Source organism: Prorops nasuta, unplaced genomic scaffold (assembly GCF_024137725.1).
Source record: "Prorops nasuta isolate Cenicafe-Biocafe unplaced genomic scaffold, Cenicafe_Pnas_1.2 PNAS00005, whole genome shotgun sequence".
Classification (NCBI taxonomy): domain Eukaryota; kingdom Metazoa; phylum Arthropoda; class Insecta; order Hymenoptera; family Bethylidae; genus Prorops; species Prorops nasuta.
Window position 1 is genome coordinate 708,634 of NW_027116802.1, and position 22,005 is coordinate 730,638.

The 22,005-nt window shown below is 36.4% G+C and overlaps 2 long non-coding RNA genes across 2 annotated transcripts; one reads left to right on the forward strand and one right to left on the reverse strand.

The window, feature by feature from the left end:
• The first annotated feature begins 1,448 nt into the window (after positions 1-1,448).
• Positions 1,449-2,454, forward strand: LOC136773631 (uncharacterized). Its single transcript, XR_010822657.1, has 4 exons — positions 1,449-1,574; positions 1,652-1,871; positions 1,938-2,243; positions 2,316-2,454. It is a non-coding gene; the product is annotated as an uncharacterized lncRNA (long non-coding RNA).
• A 5,991-nt stretch (positions 2,455-8,445) lies between these two features.
• Positions 8,446-9,195, reverse strand: LOC136773656 (uncharacterized). The gene is made up of 3 exons (XR_010822664.1): positions 8,951-9,195; positions 8,654-8,873; positions 8,446-8,587 (listed from the first exon to the last, which is right to left on the reverse strand). It is a non-coding gene; the product is annotated as an uncharacterized lncRNA (long non-coding RNA).
• Between the last annotated feature and the right edge of the window lie 12,810 nt (positions 9,196-22,005).

Genomic DNA, 22,005 nt, shown 5'->3' on the forward strand with positions numbered 1-22,005 from the left:
TGTGTCCATGCGTGCTGGTGAGCGCGAGACACGGCACACAGTCAGCCATGGGTCCGTTCGCGTACGTGAGGCGTGTGCTATAGGCCAGCCTGCACGTACGTCATGACTGTATACCGGCCAATGAATAGTGGGTTTTGCAGGGGCGTAGTTAGCCCGTTGGAATGTGTCCCGGTGCCCTCCGAATCCCATAAGCTTGCACTATGACTGGACGGGCCGCGAACATTACCTCCTTGGTGGATCGCTCCTGGCAAACTCTATGCTTGGCAATGATAACGCATGTTCCCGCACTCCTCACCACCACCTGAGCGTGGGTGGTGAGGGATAGATATATGCCCCTCAGCAGATAGGTCTGCAAGGCTCGGACTTCCGCAAGGACACTTCCCTCTCTCCAAGACTTAGCATACTGAGCTACCCTGGCTACCGCTGCCGTCCAAATGCATGGCCGCAGGTCTGTATAAGATGCATAGAGAATGGAGTCGAAAGACTCAAATGATAACGAGTAGAGAAGCAATGCGGTTCCGATGACAGGGAGTGGGGGAAGCTGTTTTGTGGTGTGGAAGGGGGATGGGTGGGGATAAGACTCTCTTAGTATGGTAGTGGTGGGGATGAGGAAGGAAAGGGTCTTATAGTGGGATCGCGTTTGGTTAGGGAGGGTGGGGGTATTTTTCACCCTATGTCACAGTTGGAAGGTCTTATAGTGGGACCGAGTTTGGTTAGGTAGGGGGTATTTTTCACCCAATGTCACAGTTGGAAGGTCTTATAGTGGGACCAAGTTTGGTTAGGGAGGGGGTATTTTTCACCCTATGATACCGTTGGTTAGTTATCCTACGGGGCCCTAGTTGAGGGAAGGTTTTTTCAACCTTCGAAGTCGATGGTTAGTTACCTTACGTAGCCTAACTATTTCCGACTCTGCTACACAGATAAACTAGGTTAAGTTAATTGCTAGTTCCAGTTGTCACCGCTAGGTGACTGCCTTCCTTAATCTTCTTTCGCTCTAATGGTATTTTAAGGTAACCGGACATTTGGCCTAAAAATTTTTTGGTCAGGCGTACCCTCCTCTACACAATCACATGAAAATGGCTGAAGTTTGCGCATCCTTTAGCGCCTCTGGCGGGGCATATTTTAATTAATATTCACAATCCGGCAACGTTGTTCCGAACTGTCAGATTACAGGTTATTATTGTTTTGTGATAGCAATAAATGTCAGGTCAGTAATAATTATTTAAATAAATTAAAATTTTTGTAATGTTAAGAAAACGATGCTTTGTGTAAAATATTTGTTGCAGGCTGCTGGTAAATTTGTCATTATCCTTTGAAATATTTAAAAAGGAGGCACACGTAGAACAACATTGGGATCAGATATTATTGTATAATTGACATGTTAAATATCAAAGTGATCTCTCTCTCTCTCTCTCTCTCTCTCTGCGCTTAAAAAGAAGCAAACAATTCCAAGATACAATTGCCATGACTGCGGGCAAACACAAGTTATTTATTATGCCTCATATGTGTCCTCGATACAAATCTTAAAATTATGAGGTAAATGTATCAAGCAGTACAAGCTAGTTTGTATTAAGGTAAATGATTTCGCATATTATTCAATATTCTTATGATTTTAAGCAGTCTAATTATTAAATGCAGTTTTTCGATGCAGGTATGGTAAATACAATAAGTAGTGACAAACTACTGGCAGAGAAAGGACTGTTCAGAAGCTGCGAAGGAGCTGAATCTCTGATAAATAAGCTTGAGTTTGCAGAATAATTTCATCTTTAATTAATAATTACTGTGTGCATGATGGGATTTTGCAAATGGTGTAAAAAGCACACTATTGAGATTGTTGTTCAACGTTAAGCCAAAAGCTGCTTCTCATCATAGTAAGATCTTTGTCTAAATATTATGTTGTATACCACATCTTTAAATTTACAAATATTGTATTCTAGTTACACAATATTTTTGTAATGATCACCTAATTAGTTGGAAAATGACAGGATACCTACCTCAAACGTATGTTAGTAGCAGACTTGAAGGAATGCACAGAAATATTGAGTACTATACCATTAATTTCTTAAGCACATGGACATATACTCATTATTAATAATCAGACACTGTCATTAAGAATACCCTAATGCAAATTATTTAATATGAAGCAGGAAACAATTGCAGAAAGGCCAGAATAGTCAATTATAACAAAAGATTATAATCTCATCACTGATATTCTTTCTAAAAAATTAATACATAATTCTATAGTAAGTAAATTATCAAGACTTTGCACAATGGCTTTAACAACAATTTTCACTAAAAATTACATCTATTTACAGACCACCGTTAAAATGCAAAGTCGACTGCAGTCACATATATGAAGAGGCACTCTCCAGTATTTGGTGTACAACACTGTATGTTTAGTGTTGCATTGAACGTATATTTTATACGATCATTATAAATTTAAATGGTATGAAACATTTACAAAAACTTGGTAAGAGAATATCTTCCACAATTTTTTTTTAGTTACAAGTGACCATCTCTATTCCTTAAATTATTCTACATAGGTTTTATATGTGCATTCACAGGATGGTCGGTTAATTGTATATAAAGATATGGTTTGCAATTTGTCAAGAAAATTTGTCTTTGTCAGCGTTTAATTCTAATATCGTCTAATGAATTTATTCCATTGTTTAATTAAACAGAAGCACATATGTAATATATTTTTATTAACCACATAAAGTGCTAACAAAATTAATGCTTATACATCTGTATATATATATATATAATTAGTAACCAGTTCAGTATAATTTAGCACTCTAAAATAATATTTCAATTGCTGTTGCTTTATTCGTCTTTTTTATACTAAAGAGATCAGAAGATTATGTATTAGTTAAAATACCTCATTATTAGTAATATTTTTAAATGCACAATTATACTTCTGTGTATTTACGTAAATTGTATACTGAGAAAAGTATGTTTTAAGCTGATAATATTTAATTTCATATTACTTTTTTGAAAGTAGTTACATATTAATGTTTAAATAAATGAATTTTATAATCTTTCTGTTGCGCGATGAATGTCTGATCTATATTTGGTTTAACTTCTTTCACTTTGCTATAATTATACAGGTGTTTTGTAATCAATATAATTTTCCTTTCCGGTTTTATACTCACAACGAAATACTGATTTGTGCATGACTGTAAGGAATCATGTTTATTTTTAGTGTTATAGCATGTTTAAAATTTTTAAAAGGCACATTTTATTATTCCAACTTAATAATATTATCCATAAAATATTCAACGAACTTATTCCAAAAGAGAATATAAATATTTGACTGTATTTTAAATCGAATATTATTTTGTATATATTATGCATATATATGCATATATCCTCTTATTTTACGTGGAAAAGAAACAGCGCATACCCCTCATTGATTGTAATTCTACATTTTCCAGAAAAATAATTTTTACATATAAAACTGTAGAAGCATGTTGTATATATATAATTTTAAGCGCAGCTATGTAATGTTTAAAGTGAGAATATATTCACTCCATACCCCTATCTGTTTATCACTTAATTTTTTTGAAGAATATAATAGATTTTTAATCTGCATTTAAAAAAGAAATAAAAGCAAAACTAAAAATGGTTTTTAATTTGCTTGGACGTAAGTAATTATACACGAAAAGCCTAGTTCGTAGGCCTCAATATTTTTTTTTCTTAACAAATTTTATTACGTACATGGAAAATTATTTTATGGCTTTTTAGAGCTTTTCATTATTCATTACAGAAATTGTCAAGTTTAGTAGCGGGATTTTTAACATTTCTAATTTTCTAAATGGTTTATACTTGGAGAAACTGAAAGACATTTTAAACGATGTGCAAATAATTTTTATGTCTTTATCAGAAGAACTACCTATTTCAATTTATATTAATATTTATCATTGCTTGTTTACGGATTATAAATTTTACATTAGATTATAAAGAAGTAACTGATTTTATTTCAATTTGTATAAAGAAGTCACTTTCCTTTTATTTTCTATTTTTCTTTTGTTGTATTATTTGTCTCGGTTAAAACAAATCTATTCCTCAATGTATTTTGAAGATTATCGTAAGAATATAGAAAGTTTATACTACTATTTTAAAAAGAAATCTAAATTGTTATAAACTATGGTAGTATAATAATCACAAGTATATTTGTTGTTAGTTTGTAAAATCAGTCATATTTTTCTACAAAAGGTAAAATTTCAAATGATGCTAACTTGAACAATGCAAAAACGAATAAAAATATTAGCAAAATTAAGTATTAGATCTTTACATAAATGTCATACAATGTATCGCTAGGAAGCTTTATCGGCACTTTAAAAGCTTTGGCGGTAACATTAAACATACCGTGCGGCACTTTTTATAAGCACAAGCGGTTAACATGAGAAAAATCAAAACGTAAACAATGTCATCCACTATAAGTTTAATACTATACCTAAAGCACAGAGCTCAGTCTGCATCTAATATTCAAAAGGTGTACATAGAATTTTATTCTACAAAATGTCACTTGAAAGTGAAGTAAAGTTTCCAGACGGATATTTTTACCATAAAGTCAGATGCTATAATCAAAAGGACGGTGCTACCATAATGTAAGTAATATGTACGAATATCCTACTATTTTTATTATTATTAATTGCAAAAAGTTTAATAAGTTATACATATTCATTATATTTTTATTAGATATTTTAAATGTGGTTTGAAAAATACATGCTCAGGTAGGGCAAAAATTGTTAAAAGAATAGGATGTGTAGACAAATTCATTGCCAGCAAAACTCACAATCATCCACCTGATAACAATAAAAAAATTAAAAAATATTTTAAGGAACAATTAAAACAATTTGCACATTCTTCAAAAATCATGCCGTCAACTAAAACGAGAGAAATTTATAATCACTGTGCTTTAAAGTTTGTATCTTTAATTGGCGCGATTTCAAATCTACGTTTTAAAATATTTAATTTCACATGCGTACATTCTTCTCCTTCATCGTAGAAACCCTAAAGCAGCTAGGATAACTCCTTTTAGAGAAATTGACAGGTCAATCAGAAGGTGGAAGGGACAAAAATATCCAAATTTGAATATTAATTTACATGGCTTAGAACAAATTCTAAAAACCAGAGAATTTAGAAAATTTTTGCGATTTAAGATAGATAATCAAACGCATAAATTGTCAATTTTACAATATGAGGAAGGTGAAAATGTTCTCGTATTTTTATTTGACAAAAAACTCATCCAAGATATAGGAAAGATTGAAACAATTTATGTAGATGGTACTTTCGAAACTACACCGAAAATAAAAGGACTGTATCAAATTATAACATTAATGGCCAATCACAATGGAAAGGTAACAATTTTGTAGCTCCTCATTTAATTTTTATCACACTAGATACATATAATGTAGATTCTAATTATTTCACTCGTATATTTTTTCTATTATAGGCAATTCCGTTTTTGTGGACAATGGCGAACAAAAAAACAGGACACTTATATAATAATATGTTTACTTTTATCAAATTAAAAATAATAAATTTGTGTCCAAATATAATTCATGTAGACTTTGAAAAGGCACTTCAAAATGCACTACAAAATCATTTTCCATCTGCACAAATTGTTGGCTGCTACTTCCACTATATACATGTATGTATAATTAAACTTATTTTCATTACTGTTTATGTGTTATACGAAGCAGTTTAGATTACTGCTCGAAAGAAAACGAATATTACCTTTTGAAGAATGGAATATTGTTAAATTAAAAAAAGCTAAAGCTTCGTAAAAATGCAGTTAAAATCGTTCCTATTGAAATTAAATGTTAAATATCTCTTCTTTACAAAATGTACAACAGTTTTTTTATTGATCTTGCGTTGCAGTTTTACGAAAATGATATATATTATTACCTAATGTTACAGAAATGAAAAGTGCTGAAAGTAATTTTTATCAATTTTGATTATAGCTCCTTCTCTTGCTTTACAATGTCACCATTTCTTAAACTCCGACACGATAGAGAGAGCCCTTTGATATATAATTGTTTATTCATATCTTATAATTTCATTGTTAATTAAATCAATTGATTTAATTTAAATTTTAAAAAGCCATTCAAATAAATTTTTTAACATATTTCAATTAAGTCAATTCCATTCATCAGAAATGGAGTGTTTAGATAAAGCCCAAAAATACAAGGTTTCTTGAAGCGCTTTTAATTTTACAAAAATTAATGTTACTCAATTATAACTAGGTTGAAATGAAAAAGAAAATTGTTGCAGTTCGTAACATGTATCGCCACATATATAATGAATGAAACCTATATTTTAATTTTTTTTTTAATCTTACGCAAGATGAATAAAAACTCTAATAGGAATCATCCCGAAAATCCAGTTATCACCCTTATAAAACAATAACATTCTTTTCCAATGATTTTCTCATGAAGCTCTTATAATTACATATTTTATTTCTGATAATAAAAGTAGTTATCGATTAATTTCTTAAACATATAGTGTAATTAAAGCTTTTTTAATTTGCAGAATATTAGAAAAAAAGCAAAAAAATTTTTAATTTTTAAGGAATATTCAAAATCGCAAAATTTGGAAAAAACACGAATTTTACTAATAATGAGGCACATTTTTAATTTGCCGTTGCTTCCGTCCTTTTTAATGGCCGAAGGACTCCAAATTGTTATTGCACAAATAAAAAAATATAATTTATTTGGAATATTTAAAAAATTTTTAAAATACGTGGAAAATTACTGGGTTTATAAAATAGATGCTAATATCTTATCAGTTTTTAATCGAAAAGAGAGAACGAATAACTATATCGAAAGATACCACAGAACTCTCAAAGAAATGTTCGGACCACATCCAGATATTTTTAAATTTTTAGGTAAATATATATGTACATTTATGTGCTAAATCACTAGTTCCTTTAATTCAAACAATTTTATTGAAATATATATATATATATACATATTATAATATTTTTTAATACTATTATATGTTTACAGACAATTTGACACAACTTATTTCCTTATATGTCATTGAAAATGTAAACAATATTAACGCTCAACACCACAGAAAAGAAGCAAAGCAATACGAAGATTCCCTTAACAATCTGTGGCAAACGTCATTCAAAAATATTAATAAAAAAAATGAAAGAAAAATCATTTTTCAATTTTTAAGTTCAATGGCTGGTGCAAATAATAAATTAATGACAAAGATTGAACATATTATTTCTGAAACACTCAATTTAACAGTAATAATTTTCACTTTTTTAATTTATAAAGGATATGTGTTTAACTGGTGCCAACCCGGAAAATCATAAAAAAGGTCAGGATTTTAAGAACAATATTCTAATAAAAATTTTTAATATGATTAATATTTACAAAGTTACATATCAATAAATTGTTTGGGCGAAAGTCTGTAAAAATATTTACACAAACCTTTCACCCAAACAAATTATTATGTAACTCTGTAAATATTAACAACATTAAACATTTTTATTAAAATTTTTTTCTGAAAATCCTCTATTTTTTTAACATTTTCCGGGTTGGCAGTAGTTAATAACATATCCTGTATAAATATACAATAAGTGTTTATTAATACACTAATTTCTGTAGCTGTGTAAAATTGTCTTTTCAACAGGATTAAGCAAATTGAACTATATATCTCAGCAAGAAAGAGGCGAATAAAGCAACAGCAATTGAAATATTATTTTAGAGTGCTAAATTATATTGAACTGGTTACTAATTATATATATATATATATATACAGATGTATAAGCATTAATTTTGTTAGCACTTTATGTGGTTAATAAAAATATATTACATATGTGCTTCTGTTTAATTAAACAATGGAATAAATTCATTAGACGATATTAGAATTAAACGCTGACAAAGACAAATTTTCTTGACAAATTGCAAACCATATCTTTATATACAATTAACCGACCATCCTGTGAATGCACATATAAAACCTATGTAGAATAATTTAAGGAATAGAGATGGTCGCTTGTAACTAAAAAAAAATTGTGGAAGATATTCTCTTGCCAAGTTTTTGTAAATGTTTCATACCATTTAAATTTATAATGATCGTATAAAATATACGTTCAATGCAACACTAAACATACAGTGTTGTACACCAAATACTGGAGAGTGCCTCTTCATATATGTGACTGCAATCGACTTTGCATTTTAACGGTGGTCTGTAAATAGATGTAATTTTTAGTGAAAATTGTTGTTAAAGCCATTGTGCAAAGTCTTGATAATTTACTTACTATAGAATTATGTATTAATTTTTTAGAAAGAATATCAGTGATGAGATTATAATCTTTTGTTATAATTGACTATTCTGGCCTTTCTGCAATTGTTTCCTGCTTCATATTAAATAATTTGCATTAGGGTATTCTTAATGACAGTGTCTGATTATTAATAATGAGTATATGTCCATGTGCTTAAGAAATTAATGGTATAGTACTCAATATTTCTGTGCATTCCTTCAAGTCTGCTACTAACATACGTTTGAGGTAGGTATCCTGTCATTTTCCAACTAATTAGGTGATCATTACAAAAATATTGTGTAACTAGAATACAATATTTGTAAATTTAAAGATGTGGTATACAACATAATATTTAGACAAAGATCTTACTATGATGAGAAGCAGCTTTTGGCTTAACGTTGAACAACAATCTCAATAGTGTGCTTTTTACACCATTTGCAAAATCCCATCATGCACACAGTAATTATTAATTAAAGATGAAATTATTCTGCAAACTCAAGCTTATTTATCAGAGATTCAGCTCCTTCGCAGCTTCTGAACAGTCCTTTCTCTGCCAGTAGTTTGTCACTACTTATTGTATTTACCATACCTGCATCGAAAAACTGCATTTAATAATTAGACTGCTTAAAATCATAAGAATATTGAATAATATGCGAAATCATTTACCTTAATACAAACTAGCTTGTACTGCTTGATACATTTACCTCATAATTTTAAGATTTGTATCGAGGACACATATGAGGCATAATAAATAACTTGTGTTTGCCCGCAGTCATGGCAATTGTATCTTGGAATTGTTTGCTTCTTTTTAAGCGCAGAGAGAGAGAGAGAGAGAGAGATCACTTTGATATTTAACATGTCAATTATACAATAATATCTGATCCCAATGTTGTTCTACGTGTGCCTCCTTTTTAAATATTTCAAAGGATAATGACAAATTTACCAGCAGCCTGCAACAAATATTTTACACAAAGCATCGTTTTCTTAACATTACAAAAATTTTAATTTATTTAAATAATTATTACTGACCTGACATTTATTGCTATCACAAAACAATAATAACCTGTAATCTGACAGTTCGGAACAACGTTGCCGGATTGTGAATATTAATTAAAATATGCCCCGCCAGAGGCGCTAAAGGATGCGCAAACTTCAGCCATTTTCATGTGATTGTGTAGAGGAGGGTACGCCTGACCAAAAAATTTTTAGGCCAAATGTCCGGTTACCGTATTTTAATATTACGTAATTACACACACGGGTGAACTAGTTCAATTTAATTGATAGTACCAGTAATTGCCGCTAGGTGGCTACCGCAATCTCCCCTTTTCTCGTTAGTTAAATTGTAGATAGCTATTGTCATAAGTTGCTGATATCATGCAAGGAATTAACTTTCCATCGAGCATGGAATTATAACTTTGCATGACTTTACTAAACCTATGCAGCGGATTGCAAAATATCCTTTAAATAAAAAGGATACAATTTTAATAGTCTCCCCTATTGGGGAGAATAACAATTTTACATCAATTTCAGAAATATTAACATTTTTGCTAGGACAACTTATTAAGTCCTTGCTGTTACTAAACTTAGGTATCTTATAAAAGAGATTGCAGTTTCAAGATTTTCTTAGTTCAACGTGCTACTTCACTATGTCGATAAATAAATTCGGATCTGGTTTCAATACCGGTAAAGTGAGAAATTATTCACACAAAATTGACAATGATACGTTAAAGTTTGATAAAAAAAGGAATGCATTTAATGCCAAGAAGAAAATAATTTCAAACTTAGAATGTGATGTTACTGATGAGACAAGTGCTGTGAATATGGCTGCTCTGTTACGTAATTCGATGACTGTACGTGATAGCTTAATGAGGGAATTGTTTGAATACAGTGAAAAGCTAACTCACTATTACCTAAAATGTAACCGCTTTGAGGAAAAAGTTACAACTCTGTTGAAAGAAACTGATGAAATTGATGGAATTGATGAAAAAATTAATGATATTAGTGAATGAATTAATCAATTGAATGATAAAGTCGATTATATTGAAAATAAATTGGATCGAAAAGTTGAGGCATTACGGAAAGATATGTATGGTAGATTGAAAATTGTTGCAAATTATATCTCTAATGAGCATCAAAAAGACGAAATCACGACTGCCAATGAGAAGGAAAGAGAAAATGATTGGAATTATGCTCTAAAGAAACTTATATTACCGCCAGTGATTGATGAGCTACTGTAAACATAATACGTAGTGGAATAGTCATGGGAAGTGAGAAGAAACAATTGGTAGGAGAGTTACATGCCAGACGGAATTTATTTATATATATAAAATGAAATGTTTTTACAATTAAACTTATAATTAAACAAATATACGTAAAATTTATATAAATGATAAAAACTTATAATTGATCGGATATACAAATATATAAAAAATGAAGGAAATATACATCAATTTATACAAATATATAAAATTAAATGTTTTACAATTAAACTAATAATTAAACTTATATCAATATATATATATATATATATATTTTGTTCAATCATCTGAAACAGAGAAATCCAGTTAATATTTTACAAATTGTAAGTTTAACATTTGATACTCATATCTATTTGTTGAAGTACCCATCATGCGAAAACGTTTACCTATTGATTATCACAATGTATAGGCTTTCTCGTATGATTGGTGAACATTTTTACGTGTAGTTTACACGGGGTGTTGCGAGTGATGATAGAAAGCGGGTATTCGTTCCCCCCACTATGCAACCATAGGCTCACTACGTCTCCGAAAGCCTTCTGGAAATTCTGGCATGCGTGAGACATCCCCACTCGTGTCCCTTCTCGCTGATCACATATACCATCACAGCGATGCATACGTGTCTCGGCTTCCGTCGCTTGACTTCGGCAAGCTTCGTTGAACGTAAGTACGAAAGAGAGCGGTATACTTTTCTCGGACCTCTCTTTCTCGCGCTCGATCTTCGTTCGTTTAGCCAACGAGCAAAGCCGTGCTAGCCAAAGCAAATTAAGAAATGTCTTTTCTGGCAGCTATGATAAAAAAGCTGGCCACGTTGAATGAATATTAAAATAATATTTGTAAGCAGCCATAATCTTATTAGATTTTATAATAAATAAGGAAATGCGATGATTTTACGTAACATTGATCAATTTTGTTGAGACTCATATGTTACGTATTATTGTTAAAAATATTTAATTTTCTTAATTTATTATTTAATCTAGTAGATTAATGGTAATAAAAAAAAATCTTTATGAAAACAAAATTTTAAAAAATTGCACGAGTCTTCGGGAATCGAAACCGAGCCCGCGATAACAGCAGGCAATCGCCTTACCATCTACGCTATGGCACTTATTTGGCAGCTTAGAAGCAAAGTCGCAAGTCCCTTATTAAAGCGATGGAACCTTTCTCTATTAAGTTTAATTTCCAGAAGAAAATATTCATTATAATCTTATATTTATTTACTTCGTATGTCTTTTCATAATAAAACAAAATATTTTTTTTACATATTTCTAAACATTAATGACTTCAACAGCTGTAGCTTCAAAAAGTGACTCTAACATTGCGGAGAACATTTTTGAAAGCTGCAGAATTAAAAATAAGTAACCCAAGAATCGTATTTGGTATTTAATATGTCATTCCTATTGCAATCTATTTAATTTAAAATACCTGATAAATAGAAAAACGATTAATCGTTCTTAACAAGTAAAAGCAGTGTGGCTGACGGAGATTAAGTCGATATTTATAATAGATAATATATGAATATAAATAAACAAATTGTGATCGATTTTTTGCATTTTCAAATAATAGTATCGCATAATTAAAAGAGGTAGTGCAAAAGTGGATGAGCTATTCTAAAGGATCGATATCGCAATTTTGGCAAGTCATCGAATAGTTCCTCCCAATCTTTCTCCTTTAATTTTTACGATTTCTGAGAAATAAGCATCGTTTGCTAATTTTGATTTTCTCCTTCCGTACGAACATTAAGGTACGGGTACACGGCGCGTGAAGTGCATTTTTGTGCCGGAAAAATTGCTTTTATCGAAAAAAGTTGTTTAGATATCGTAGAAAGTAGACATTTAGGGCTACACGTAGATATGCTTATTTCTCAGAAATTGTAAATATTAAAGGAGAAAGATCGGGAGAAACTATTCGATGATTTGCCAAAATTGCGATATCGATCCTTTAGACCAGCTCATCCACTTTTGCACTACCTCTTTTAATTATGCGATACTATTATTTGAAAATGCAAAAAATCGATCACAATTTATTTATTTATATTCATATATTATCTATTATAAATATCGACTTAATCTCCGTCAGCCACACTGCTTTTACTTGTTAAGAACGATTAATCGTTTTTCTATTTATCAGGTATTTTAAATTAAATAGATTGCAATAGGAATGACATATTAAATACCAAATACGATTCTTGGGTTACTTATTTTTAATTCTGCAGCTTTCAAAAATGTTCTCCGCAATGTTAGAGTCACTTTTTGAAGCTGCAGCTGTTGAAGTCATTAATGTTTAGAAATATGTAAAAAAAATATTTTGTTTTATTATGAAAAGACATACGAAGTAAATAAATATAAGATTATAATGAATATTTTCTTCTGGAAATTAAACTTAATAGAGAAAGGTTCCATCGCTTTAATAAGGGACTTGCGACTTTGCTTCTAAGCTGCCAAATAAGTGCCATAGCGTAGATGGTAATGCGATTGCCTGCTGTTATCGTGGGCTCGGATTCGATTCCCGAAGACTCGTGCAATTTTTTTAAATTTTGTATTCATAATGATTTTTTTTTATTACTATTATTCTACTAGATTAAATAATAAATTAAGAAAATGAAATATTTTTAACAATAGTACGTAACATATGAGTCTCAATAAAATTGATCAATGTTACGTAAAATCATCGCATCAAGAGACACGGTAGTGTCTCGACGGCTAGTACATAAAAGTAGGTATAGACGTGTCTATACTCCGTCGAGGCACTACTGTATCTTATAAAGCAAGATTGGCCGTCTCAATTTTTAAATCGATTTTTCTCCGTAAATGATACACTGCCATGATTTCAGTAAAGCTTTTCTTGAAATGGTTTGGAATAAGCTTTTATTTGAGCCCATGAACATCAAAATCGGTTCACGCAATCCAGAGATATCATACTCAGTTAGCTATAAATATTTATCGAAAATAAGATTCTTCTTCATAATCTTCTCCAGTCAAAATGTATGTATGTCTCGGGCTGAAGTTAATCGCTAAAGAAAATGACGTAATTTTTACATACGCGACGACTAAATAATCGATATAATCGATAACTAATATGGCGACAACTGTTAGCTGTCAATTGAATGTCAATTGAATTGTAAGGTTTACCGGTATAACCTTAATACTTTTATAAAAATGAATTGGCTGTAATGATAGTGTAATAGTATAATATAATCAATACTACGGATAATTTAAGGGAGAAACATGAAGGAAACAGCTAGATTATCAGATAAGTCACATTGTATTCAAAAATATGTATAAAATTTAATGTTCGGTGGTACTTTGTGGGATTTTTATATTGCAGGTTATATAAAATATTCTTTATATGCATATTCCCTGTATGCAGCTCTGTTTTGAAGTCCTACCAATGCCAAATGCTCTAACAATTCTAGGAAATATCCTGTTATTGAAGAATGTAGATTGAGGAAGATTGTAAATGAAACAGAGAAGGATGAGGTTGTTACGTTAACTCATAATCAAGACACATGGTATTGTCTCAACAGCAATTAACATAAACGTTTTTAAGTAAAGTAAGTGCATTGTAAAAAAAGGTTGTTTTATTAAAACAAAGTTATATATAAGGCACCATTTCATAGTTTGCAGTATGATGCCAAACCAGTGCCAAATAATGTATCAAATCTTGGAAATACCCTGTTGTTGGAGGATGCAGATTAAGGAAGATTTTAAATGAAACAAATAATGTAACAATTCTTGGAAATACCCTGTTATTGGAGAATGCAGATAAAGGAAGATTGTAAATGAAACAAATATCATATATGCGTACAAATATTTCTGACTAAATTATATGCGATCTTATGAAGAGGTGCTCCAGGAGCACAGTAGTAGGTTTTTAGGTGGTGAAGGCAATGGGATAGGGACTGGGAAGGGATATTGGAGTAAAAGCGTTGGGAGGAAGAGACTGCTAGATAGGGATGGGCAGGTTGGATAAAGGTGGTGATAGTTTGGTTGTCTGGACGAGTATGGTGGGTTGGGTAAGGATAGGTTTTATACAGGAGGTATTCTTCCTTGTTGAGGAGAGGAATCTCAATCACGACCACCAATTGTCCCTTGTAGTGGTTAACATGTAGGTGAGAGAGTTCCTGGATGTCCTCCATCATTAGTTCCTCTTCGTCGAAAGGTAGGGAAAATCCGGTCCTGTGGGTGGCTTCTTGTAAAGCCTGTTGCAACCGGGTAGGTGTTAGTATCATGGGGTGCAAGATTCCACGACGAGCAAAGAGAACGGCATCCACTAGGAATAGAATGCTGGTCCTATATTTTTCCGCGTACATTTCCATGTGTCTGACGTAATCTTGATGTACTCTCGCGTGTTTCTCTTGCTCGAGGGCGTCATTGGAGAGAGCAATAGCATCAGCCAAGGCCCTGGTTTGGTCTTGAAGTTCTTGAGTGTTATTATTTAGGCTATTGAGAGCATGGTGTAAAGCTGAGAATTCTGACTGTACCACATGCGTCTGTTTCTCTAATAGCTGAGCGGTGTGTGCTCCCTTCTCTTGTAATTTTAAGATTTCGCCGGTGTAATATTCGCCGTCTTCCTCGGTCAAGGTGCCAAAAAGGGTTTTGGAAAGTCCTCCGATAAATCCTAGAGGAGCGCTTCTACGGTTCCGGTTACGGTCTGTAGGACGTAAGCCTCGGCGAAGTATCGAGGCAAAATGCTCGGTGTCGACTATTTTGCGTCCGATCTCCTCGATTTTGCTGTTGTGGATGCAAGAGTTGTTACCCTTGCATACATAGAAGATAGTTTTGTAGAACTTTCCAAGATTAGGGGCTTGACTAGTTAGATTGGCGATGTCGATGGTTGTGGCGACCTTCCATAGTACAGGATAATACTGTAAAGTCGCGATCTTCTCGAAGAAGATACCAGGATTATGTTTTAGATGAGTGATGTTATACGCATGGATCCATGAGATCTGCGTGAGGCTGAACATCATTATAAATAATATTTTTATAATGGTCGTCATGGCGATTTCGGTCGTGTGGTGCAGTGAATCTCGTGCGTCACGAAGTGGTGTTGCAATTGTGAGCGGAGTGGGAAATTGGGTATAAAAGTGAAGTTTGATGAGGAGTCGGTATTGTACTGTGATTATCGCAGCGATAGGGACAGTGCTGTCAGTGACTGGGAAGGACAACCAGACGAAAAGAAAAAGAACCGAAAGAGCAATGGCAAGAGGAAGATATCCCAGCTTGTTGAGTTTTAGCGGAAGGAGATTCTCTGGAGGGGTGGCTGTACGCACTCGCTCCGGTAAGTAGAGTGGATAGGTGAAATTATGCCGCAGGAAGAAGCTTGAGGTGTCTATAATTCGTTTCTTCTCCTTTGTTGTAGTGGTGGTCCTAGACCTAGAAGAGATCCGGTGGATCAGAGAGGAAAGGAGGTCCTCTCGGGAGGCCAACAACTATCTGGCGGACCGGATGCTAGAGACCTGGTCCTTCCGAGAGGATTTCGACTTCCTGGGGCTGCGCTGGCTCCAGGACAGCGGCTGGAGGAGGATCAACCTTCAAATGGAGGACCCCTGGAGCGAGTGGGAGCCGGAGATGTCAGAGCAAGAGGTGTTGGAATGACACGGGCTCATGTAGTTCTACTTTAGATTTAAATAATAATTGTAAAAAGAACCTCCCTTAAATGTAACAATATATAGTGAAATGCATATGAATTCGTGTTTATGGTTAAATATTCCCCTTCTTTCCTATCCCATCAAGATCCTGGTTAACTGAGGGCGGGAAAGGAAGAAAAAAAAGGAAAGGAGGAAAAAAAAAAAAAAATTTAGGTAGCGAAGGACGGGCTAGGGGTCCTATAAAGGTGGTGAGCAGAATTGGCGGCCTCGATGGTCTCAAGGGGTCAGGGAGGAGAGGAGGGTTTCGGACGACGGTTCGAGCTGTTCGCCCGAGATTGGTTATAGGAAGTGCCTGTGTTGCACGGATAAGATTTGAACAAGGAATAGATGTATAATTAAGATGTAAGGATTCAGGGATGTAAGAATATATGTGGCGTTTTGTTTCCCTCTGGAGATCGTCTTCTTTCTTCTCTCCTGCTGATATAAATATATATATATGGCTCAGAGTTCCTCAGCGGTTTCCTTCGGCGGGCATTTGGCCGTATCGTCCCTCAAGGGTTCGAATTGACTGTTCCGGTTAGGCTAATCGTAGAAGTAAGGGAGGTTGCATAGTCTAGTAAGCACTAGTAAATTCAAATCATCACCAAAGGTCAAGAAAACAAGTAAACACTAGAAAAAGAGATACATGCAGGTATTAGTTTATATGGTTAGTAGAAGTGGTGGTAGGAGAGGAGGGTGTAAATGCAGGTTTTAGTTTATCTAGGTGCTTGGTGATGGGAACTCCGGCGTCGGTGAGGATGGTGGCGTTATGCTTGTCATTGATCGTTTCAATGACGTATGGACCAATATACTGGGGGTCTAGTTTATGCTTTCTAGGTTCTTGGAGGACGTAGACCAAGTCTCCAGGAGAATAGGCGACAACAGCGGCGTTCCGGTCATAATATTCTTTAGATTTTTCCTTTGCTTGGATTTCGCGTTCTCGAGCTAAAGCGTGCAGCCGGGTTAATTGCTGAGCCAGCTCCCGTGCGTATGCGTCGTAGGTTAATAACTCCTCGATCGCATAGGCGGAGACGGGGGACTGAGCTTTTCGTCCATAAATCAATTCATATGGCGTAAACCCTGTAGCTTCATGCACAGAGGTGTTATAGGAGAACATGGCGAAGGGGATGAATAAATCCCAGTCTGAATACTGGTTGATATTATGTTTTAGGTATTCGGTGAGCACTAGATGACTTCTCTCTAGGGATCCATTGGTCTGGGGTCGATAACCGGAGGTGGTCAAGTGGTTGATTTTAAAAAGAGAGGTTACGCCTTTGAGCAATTTTCCTAAAAAGCTGGTGCCTCGATCCGTGAGAATGGCACGCGGAAGTCCGAATTGAGCAACGAAATGCCTTGAAAATGCGTCAGCGATGGTAGCGGCGCGAATGTTAGGTATTGCAACAGCAATGCAAAATTTAGTCAAATTACATTGCATAGTTAAAACATGTAAATTTCCGGAAGGCGTAGTAGGGAAAGGGCCTACGGTATCTAGTGCTACCTTATCAAAGGGGGCACAGGGGGTGTCGGTTATGAGCATTGGTAGTTTAGGTTTGACGCGAACTAGTTTCTGCCGTTGGCAACTATCGCACGAACGTATAATGCTTTGGACGTCCTTGTGGAGACCGGGCCAATTATAATGTTCCCTAATTCTATGATAGGTCTTGGTCATTCCCTTATGACCTCCAACTAAGCCTCCATGATACTCCAGGATGATGTGTCTTCTCATCTGAGCTGGGGGAGTCACTACTTCTCCAGTGCAGATAGTGATTTCGACATCGTCATCGTGGAATGCACGGGAAAAGACGGAGCTCAAATATCGCGACGTCAGCCGGGTGGTTCCGAGTTTATACGGACCGATGCTGAACTTGGTAATGTTGTTCTCATGGACAAATTCTTTTAGCTTTTTCAGAGATTTAAAAATTTCTTCATCGCTGGCGGGAATTAATTCGCTAGGATGGGTAATGACTAGGATGACCTTGATGGTTTTATAGGGAAAGTCCTGAACGGACCCAGTAGGAAAAGGATGACTCTTTATGGTTTTCAGGTCGAGCTTTCCGATTTCTATGAGCATTTGGCTGATGGGATCTTGGAAGGAACAGTCAGATGCGACCAGATGGACAATGTTGTTAGGACGATGGCATAGAACATAATCAGAGGTTTCTATGTTACATCGCATAGGGTTAGGGGAATAGCTAGGAGGGAATTTTTCTAAAATAGGATTGGGTTCGATGCGGAGGAGACCAGGATCTAGGGATGGATCGTATTGTGAAGGTGGCATGGTTTTGTTTTGGGTGGCATCCACTACAGTGATATCCGATTCGGCGTCGGAGCCAGAAAGTTCTTCTTCGTGGTTTTCGAAATCACTAGGTATCCACGTGGATCGTCCTATGGGTTTTATCTTATCAGGAGATGGGAGAGTAAAATTTAGAGGTTCGGAGGTTGCGGGGGGTGTGATGCAAGAGTCGGAGTCGGTTTCTTCATCGGAATCGGTATCTTCATCCGATGATTGTTCGTTGTGGAGGGACGTCAGATGTTTATTGATCTCTTCTTGGCTAGAGCTCAAGTCGCTAATAATAGAACATTGCTCAGTGGTCAGAGGGGTACATTCGGCTTCAAAAGAATCTCCGAGTACACTGGGTTCCTCAGGGACGTCTTCCAGGGGATTTTCCGGGTTGGTGTCGTCAGGGAGAGACGTTTCTTCTAGCAGGGTTGGTAACATGCTAGTTGGGGGCCGGGAGTCGATATTGGTTGAAGGGTGACCTTCGGTGGAGGTCTCGAGCTCGGCAGAAGAGTCTAATTCGGCATAGTTAATAGGAGGAGCGGCTGTCTCGTGGCGACGACTTCTCAGACGGGCACCAATTGATTGGGAGTCTACCGGAAGTAGTTTTTGATGGGGAAGGTAACTGGGGTCATCACGGAACACGGGCAGAGCAATCGGCACCGGATTTCGCGACAGAGCGTCAGCGTTGCAGTTAGTCGTTCCTTTCTTATAGATGATTTCGTAGTCGAACTCCTCTAAACAGAGTTTCCATCTTTGGATGCGGTTGGTGGGGTCGGTTGCCTTGCTGAGCCAGACGAGAGGTTGGTGGTCGGTCACGAGAGTGAATTTTCTTCCGTACACGTAATGACGGAACTGCTTTATAGCATATACAGCAGCCAGTCCTTCTTTCTCAGAAGTAGAATATCGAGTTTCCGGGTCGGTAAGCGTACGAGATGCGTAGGCTATGGGTCGATCGTGTCCAAGCTTTCCTTGGCTGAGGATGGCTCCTATGGCAAATTCCGAAGCATCGCAGGTGATGATGAACGGGATCTGGAAGTCTGGATAGGCCAGCACTGGAGCTTCGCACAGGCAGGCTCGTAAGTCTTCAAAGCTAGCTTGGGCTTCCTCGTTCCAAGTAAAGGTGATACCTTTCTTGAGCAGTTGAGTCAGGGGTTTGGCTCTTTGAGCAAAATTTGGAATAAAACGTCGGTAATAACCGGCTAATCCTAAGAACTGTTTGATGTTCTTGGGGTTGGTAGGTACTGGAAATTTTCGTACAGCCTCCACCTTAGAGGGAAGGGGCTGGACGCCATTCGGGTTGATAAGGTGACCTAAATACGTGATTTGTTGTCTTAGGAAGGCACACTTTTCCGATTGTAACTTGAGACCGTATTGTCGAATTCTGCTGAATAAGCGCTTGCATTTTTCGATGTGTTCAGGGAGTGTGGCAGAAAATACAATGATATCGTCAAGATATACAAAAAGTTCTTGTCCTTGGAGTCCTTGTAAGACTTGATCCATGAGGCGCTGGAAGGTGGCGGGGGCATTCTTGAGTCCAAAGGGCATCCGGGTATACTCGTAATGTCCGAAGGGAGTAGAGAATGCTGTTTTATGCCTATCCTTAGGATGGAGGTGAATTTGGTGGAATCCACTGGCCAAATCGAAAATAGAAAAATACTTAGATCCTCCTAGTTTGTCCAGGATGTCCACGATGATAGGTAGAGGGTAGGAGTCTCCTACGGTTTGTTCGTTTAATCGACGGAAGTCGGTAACTAGGCGCAACCGCTTCTTTCCTTGAGAGTCGGGCGCCTTTGGTACTATCCACAGCGGAGAATTGTAGGGCGACGAGGAAGGGACTACTATGCCATTCTCTAAAAGTACATTGACCTGGCTCTGTACTTCGGAATGTAATGATTCTTCAATTCGGTACTGTCGGATCTTGAAAGCAGCTCCTCCGGGGGTATCGATTTCATGGTAAAGATCGGCCTTGTTCTCCATGTCGGGTCGATCTCCCGTCAAATAGAATATGTCAGAATACTCATGAATTAGTGACTTAATCACGGTTTGAGCTTCTGGATCTTCCGGAGGGGTTTTGAGGAACAGTGCTTCTAAAGCTATAGTCCTTTCTTGCGGTTTTAAAGGGGCAATTCCGCGGATATCGTCTTGGTAGGGCAACTCTCGTCTCGGGTCTTCACCTAGGTGGGGAAGAGTGATTGGAGTGTCTTCCTCCGGAGGTGATGTTGCCGGAGGGCTTATGGTAACATTAAGGGACTGAGGAGGGTGATGAGAGGCGTTGGCCTTGGTACCCCCTTCTCTAATACTTAGGAGCTCGTCACTATTTTTGAATGGTAGAGGCCTCACTGGTTTACTAGAGGTAACCAGGGTCCGATGTAACAAGGATATCTGTGCCTCGGTTTGGTTGAGGAAGGGCATCCCCAAAACTCCGGTGTAAGGGAGGTCGAAGTCCTCTATGACTTGGAATCTATGAGGTTCCTCATCGATAGTAAGGGTTACCGATCCTACTACTTCCAGTTGTCCTCTGAGACCTCGGAGGGCCGGGAAGTCGGGGTATTCGAGTCCAATATCCTCTCGAAGGGCATTATACACTATGATGTTAATGTGCGAGCCTGTATCCACCAAAAATTCTCCGTCCAAGTAGCTCAGTTGGGGAACTTTCTTGAGTACTAAGGTCGCGTGAGGCGAATAGCTCAAAATGGCGGGTACAGGTGGCGGGTTTTTATTCTTTTTCTCGGGTGGAGTTAAAATTTGAACGGACGCGGTTTCTATGATGGGTTCGTCGACGCGTCGTCCGGGCGAACCTGATCGTAGTTTAAATCACCGGTCTCTTCAACAGCCTCCATTGCTGCAGTCGTGGGAACATGGGTGTTGGAAGGATAGGCGGGTGAGGCTCTACAGCTGGATGCTCTATGCCCAATCCTTCGACACCGTCCACAGGTGAGCTCTGGATCGTAGGGTTCGGACTGTGGGGGTCTAGGGGGTCGAGATCGATAGTGTTGATCTGAAGGAGGTGGATAATCATTAGGTCCGGGTGCAGGAGGAGGTTGAGGATAGCGGGGGTAAGGAGGGTATTGGGGAGGATGAGGAGAAGGATATGATGAATAGTACGGGGAAGGTTGATATGCATTTGGATTTTGGGAATAAGGAGGGTAATTAGAGTGATCGAAGGCTTCTCTTCGTTCTATACCGAATTCTCGTAAGCGCGCGTAATCGCAGGCCTCTTGTAAATTTCGGGGGTTTCTGGAATACACGGGGGTGTAATATTCTGGAGCTAGTCCATCCATGAATACTTCCAGAAACTCCCGATCATTGGGTTCCTGTATCAAATCGAGCGATTCTGACCCGTATTTGTTTTCATAAGTGGCAACAAGGTCAGCTTTTAGGCGTTCAGCTCGGTCTATATAAGAACCTAAGGCTTCGTTCGGGCGCATAGCTAATTTTCCACATTGCGTGACTAAATCTATGAAAGTCCGGGGAGGTTGAAATTTTCGTCGTAAGTGAGTGATCAAGTCCTTGATGGTAGGGAACCGTTTACCAGTAACGCTCACACGAGCAGAAC